At 30.9% G+C, this 6,000-nt stretch overlaps 1 long non-coding RNA gene across 1 annotated transcript in view; it reads right to left on the reverse strand.

The window, feature by feature from the left end:
• LOC147658623 (uncharacterized) overlaps positions 1-4,278 on the reverse strand; it is a 194,177-nt gene extending 189,899 nt beyond the window's left edge. The window contains exon 1 of the long non-coding RNA XR_015293579.1: positions 3,908-4,278. This is a non-coding gene — a long non-coding RNA (uncharacterized LOC147658623). The remainder of the gene's footprint in view (positions 1-3,907) is intronic.
• Positions 4,279-6,000: the final 1,722 nt, after the last annotated feature.

A 6,000-nucleotide genomic window follows, 5' to 3' on the forward strand; every position in this document is an offset into this window, starting at 1 on the left:
AACGAAAATTATAAAATTCAAAATTTTGTATTTTTTAAACAAATTTAAAAAATTAGAATTGTTCGTAAATTTTAATTATTATTAGTTAATTCCTCGTTTGAAGCACATAAACATTTTTCTTTTACAAAAGATTTGAACCAAAATATCTTCTCCCAAAATAAGACAATATCTTAATTAAAAATAACTTCTAAATCCTTGTTATAAATTTAGTTACGTGATAAACTTAACATGGCAGTGATCGAAGTATCCTATTCACTTTTTTACCTCGACTCAAACAACTCAAGATTCGATATTTCGTGAATCATTCGTGTTAAAAAATCAATGGACGAATTCGTTTAAATGATAAATAGAAAGAAAAAGGTAGATAGAAAGAAAACGGGATATAAAACAATCTTGCACTACTTTTTCAGAGAGATTCACGGTTCTAGTTTCTCATTTCGTTACTGAGACCGATTACATTGAGCAAAAAGTTCAATGAAGCACGAAAAATAACATATCAGAAAAATTTAAACGAGACGAAGGGACAAGAAACAAGAACTTTGTCTAAAAATTTAGTTTCATCGTGTTAAATTCTATTTGATGAAACTCAGAATAATCTTTTCTTTTTGAATTTGCAAATCTCATTTGGAGAATTTAATGCAATTTATTTTTAACGTCTCATCCAGACAAAGAGATGGCAAAATGATGAAGCAACGTGCAAATAAAAATTCATTGAAATATTAAGTAATTATCTCAGTGTTAGCTAATCTCGAAAGAAATAGAAATTCTTGCATAAAAGTTAGTATCTTTTCTTCCTATCTTTAACAAATTTTTATACTTTAGAATTTCGAAATCATTTTTAATTCCCTAAAAGAGAAGATTATTTCTTTTTATTTCTATTGATAAACTTCAATTAAAAATCTATACAATACAAAAACAGAGATATGTCTCATAAATTGCAACAACAATCTCATTCAGAAACATAATTATTGTTAGATGTGGACATATGACATTGTACTGCAGACAGTGTACATATATTGTCCATGAACAGTCGGATGATGACACCAGATATGCATGTAGACTGTTTATAGTCAATGTCTCTCACTTTGAACTAAGTAAAATTTATTCCATGACATTTATTTTACATTAAAGACGTAATATTTTATATTATCAATCCCTAGACATAATTGAACTAAACAACAAGAACAAGTTAGATATATTATAGTGATAATTCGTCGTACGTTCTCGTGCTCAACATCTCTACGTTACATAATACATCTCGTGTAATTAGTAAAAATCATAAAATTTATTATCAGTAAATGGAGGAAAATTTTATAGAACAAATATCAAAAATTAATTCATAACCATCTATCAATTTGTATTTAAATTGTATTATTAATTTATTTTAAATCATCGATTAAATTATTATTTACGTAAATTTTCTGTAAAATGTATGATATACTAGTCTGGGAAAAAAGCATGTTCCACGACAATATTTACATGCACAAACTAACCAAATATCATCAAGGATCAACACACAATATACAAGGAAAATAAACAAAGAAACAATGGTCCCTATGCGTTTTTGAACAAAAAATAATCTGAAAATAAAAAATGCAGCCAATTACCATCGATTCTTAAAAATTCCATAGAGAATTGTATAGAATGTGGAAATACGTGTGTACGTTACAATTATCTTGCAATCTAATTCATCGAAATAATCAAATAAATTCTTAAGATTACGTGTTTCGTTTAAATGATTTATGGATTTATTCCATAGACATTTTCAAGTAATTTTTAATCCTCTGACTTGAAAAGATGGATCGAAACCTCCAAACGAAATTGTGCCAATTAAATTCAGATTAATGTTTCGACGAATAAATTATAATTTTGCAGTGTAACTTTTCTCAATTTCATTCAGACAACATGAGTATTTTTTATTTCTGTGTTTTATTTTTTATTATTATTATTCTTAAACATATGAATTGACTCATTGTAGTGCATGCTAATAGCCTATTCATATTACGACAAGTAGATCATTTATCGAATCAATTATTTTGCTATCTTGTGTAATATCACACGTACATTTTATATATGAACACGTGTCAAATCATCGATTCGTTTATTTTTGATATTCGGTTCTAAAAAAAATATTCAAAAATATCATCGGTCGAAACGATCGCAATTATGTCAATAAATCGTAAAATAAAACCATACAGGTATCACAATAGCACGTTTATATTAATGGACTTTATTCTTTCATCGTATTCACATATGAGAAAAAATAAACATTCAATCGTACAAAATGCAAAAAAAAATAAATACAACTATTAATTATTAATTATTTCTTGTTACAAATAATTTAAAAGTAAATTCAAGAAAGTTGAATGACTTTTAATGGAGATGTATAATCGTGTGAATGCTATTTCAGTGTCGAACTCAGCTCAAACTATTAGCAGATGGTGCATGTAAATGAAAAATTCTAAAATTCCAAAAAAAAAAAAAAGTAATTCTAAGAAAGAATTTTCACACATCTTGCATCTTTTAATTAGATAAAATTAAACTAATATGGAAAAGAGAAAGAATAATTAAAGTTAGCAAAAATCTACATCTCATGAAATCGAGCGATTTCATAATTATTTCAAAACTGCCCCCATTTGTTTAAAAAAATAAATTAGCAATATGAAAATAACCGCGCCTAATTCCTCGCTGAAAAAAAAAACGATAGAAATTTACGAATCCTGATGAATTATCTTCGATATTTTTGATCGTGAAGAGAACAAAGAGAAAACGAGAGTGTATAATTATAGCAAAAAACTTTATGTTTCTACGCGCGGTTTCTACGTCGATATCTCTTTAATTATATCACGTTGCGTTTAACGTGAAAGGATTAATGAACTCGTTACGACCGCTTCTTCTTCCGAATAGAAAATCAATTTTAAAGTTGTTCTATTAACGTATGCCGATAGGGTGTTCCCTTACCAGCGAAGGAAGAAAAAATTTTTTCATCTTTACGCGATCGCAAGATAAAGGATAAAAGGAAAAAAAGGATCTAAAAATTAATTTAACAATCGACACATTTCATTAGTTTAAAATGTTCGAACGCGAAATAAAATTCCAAAATGTTGCACAAACATTTGTGAAACAAAAGTAAAATAAAAAAAAAATGTTTTTGTTATTATTCTATTTTCAAAATTTATCAAATCAAATTATTCCAATAAAATTAAGAATTAATAACATCTACGAATGTCCAATACGAAAGACGAATTAAAAGGGATATCATAACGAACAAAGCACTAATAAGTTTTGTGAAATATGAAAAAAATTTATAAAAATCTCAAAAAGCAACGCGAAGAAGCGTTAATTGTGTTATCGAAGAATTTTCCCTCTATGCATTCCATCGCGAAGCGTTTCACAAATGCGTGACCAATACTCCTCGAAAGATTTAAACTCGTTTACAGGGAACACGCAATTTATTTGAAGAGCAATTGTCACGAAAAACATTAGATGAATTAGGTTGAAAATGAAACATTGCTCCATATAATATTGCGAACTCGACGAGATAACGCACGTGGCCACACATCATATGTATATTTACACAATTATAAACATTAAGAAAAAATAATATTAACACGCACGTATAAACAAAAACAATTTATTATCGTGTAATCCCAATGGTCACCTACGATCGCTTTACTAAATATTAGACATAAAATATACGAATAATAATTTAACGCTCCTTGGATATCGACGCAATAAAGAACCGATGTTAAATCGATAGGTCGAGATCGAAACTGTTCGATATTTCGTCCTATAAAAAGCTATCGCAAATGACTCGCGACAATACGGTTTTTTTAAGGACCTATTAACGATACGACACACGTGTTCACCGATTATGCTTGACGAATAAAAACGAATCTGCACTAACCTTGAATGTATCCCAGTAGAAAAAGGGTGCAGAGAATCCAGTTTCGTATCATCGTATTCATGATCCGCTGGCATTTGACACTTTACTCACAGTAGAGTGCACTTCTTGGTCACTAACTGATCTTCATTCGTATCACGACCACATTCACACACTGTGTCGTTGGCACACGGTAATCCAGGACTACGTTCACCACGTCGTTGCTGCTCCGGAAAATGGGAGATCGATCGTGATCTCGAATATATCGAGAGGAAGAATCGCAACGTGCGTTAAAACTGGTACGATCCGCCAGACGGCGCACCGCCACCAACCTTCCTCGACGATCAACGAAAGCAAACTGAACCAACCGTTCGCTATCCAAGTTCGTATCCACCGGACTCCCTCCTTCGTCCCGCGCCCGCTCCCAGCGCCACCATACCTGCACTCCATATACCCGAGTCCTCCCCACCATCACCGCGAATCCTGCCCGACACTCTCACCCTCTCTTGGTCGTCTCTCACCCGAAACCCCACTTGACGCTTCCGACAACCCGTTTGCATCGTCTTCCTCGCTCATTTTTCCCCTCAACCCTCTTTTTAACCGACCTTATCGAACACCGCCGATGTCATAGTCCCTTCCCCTTGCCCTCCTCTTATTCTTACGCGTCAATTTATCGTGCTTTTTAGATTATCGCGCCATACGAATCGTTTCTCTCTCTCTCTCTCTCTCTCTCTCTCTCTCTTTTTCTCTTTCTTCATAGATGGAGCTCGTGCCAATTATCTTCGAACCGCAAAAGGGCCACCTTCCATTGGCCTCGAACTGGATTATACACGAGAAACGATTGTTTGTATTGCTACTTTGGCCGATAAGAACCGGATTTTGGTTGTGCATCGCGTAATTTGATAGTGATTCTCCCCTTTTATGAAAGAAGAAGGAACGATACATTACGGTGTGATTATTAAGGGAATCGATAATGGATTTTGCACGATTTTGTGGTTATCCTTGCGATCATCTGCGATGATTTAAGAGAATTTCTGTTTATTTGCGATAGGAAAATGTTTTTAATTGCACGATCCTTTCTATGATTTCTATCTTTCCTGTCATTTTATATCAAACAGACATCGTTATTTATCCTCTTTTCTTTCCTCGAAAAACCATTTTTAATTATCGATTTACTTGTCAATATTTAATCGATAATCGTTATTAATGTCGATGGAAAACCTTCATTAAATAGCTTATAAACTCATTATATACTTTTCTCAAATACGTATTATTTACTAAAGTTCGTTCGAGACTTATTTACTTAATCTTCCCCTTTTTTAACCATAATATCGCGTTATCTTGTAGAGGAAGTTGTAAATATTCTTAACTAAAATCTCGATTTCTAAAAATGGCTCGCTGTTGGTAAGTAAATTCATGTACTTGCACGATATTTTGCATTTTACGATTTGAAAATTGCATTTATTTTTCCTTTCCTATATCGAAGAATTTATTATCCGAATTTTACGGAAATTTATACTTAATCCCTACTTTCAACTTTTAGGATGCAATCGATATGTGGAAAGCAGTTATTCCAATTTGTCAACGCCTCTAAATATCATAAATTTCCGATTATTGATGCTCAAATGCGTCCGATGCTTCAATGTTTAATTTATTTCCGACGTTATCACTAAAGTAAACTAGAAAGGATATTATTCGAATAATATACGATGAATTTCATCTAAAATTAAAAGTAGAACGAGAAATAGACGAAAATTTAGATTCGATAAATTTTATTTATTTTTCATTCTACGATCTATTAAATTACAATTATTTAAAATATAATAGCAAAAATATTAAACAATAATTAAGTATTTGAAAAAATAATTTTATATAATAGAGTGTGTTAACACATTTTCTTTATTATATTATTTATAATCAATTAAAATTTGTATAAAAATGAAATATACTATAAATTTCAATCATTTTTATATACCAACTTTTGTGTTTCCTTCAAAGTTGTATATATTAAAACCTTTTAAATTAATGCAATAAGTGCATGTAAAAACGTTTTAAAATATTTTCAATTTTTATTGGGCAAACTCATCGAAAATCCATTATTTATAAAGTATCCCAGA

The sequence above is a fragment of the Apis florea genome, unplaced genomic scaffold, assembly GCF_048593485.1.
Source record: "Apis florea isolate Af1SG1 unplaced genomic scaffold, ASM4859348v1 contig_1794_pilon, whole genome shotgun sequence".
NCBI lineage: Eukaryota > Metazoa > Arthropoda > Insecta > Hymenoptera > Apidae > Apis > Apis florea.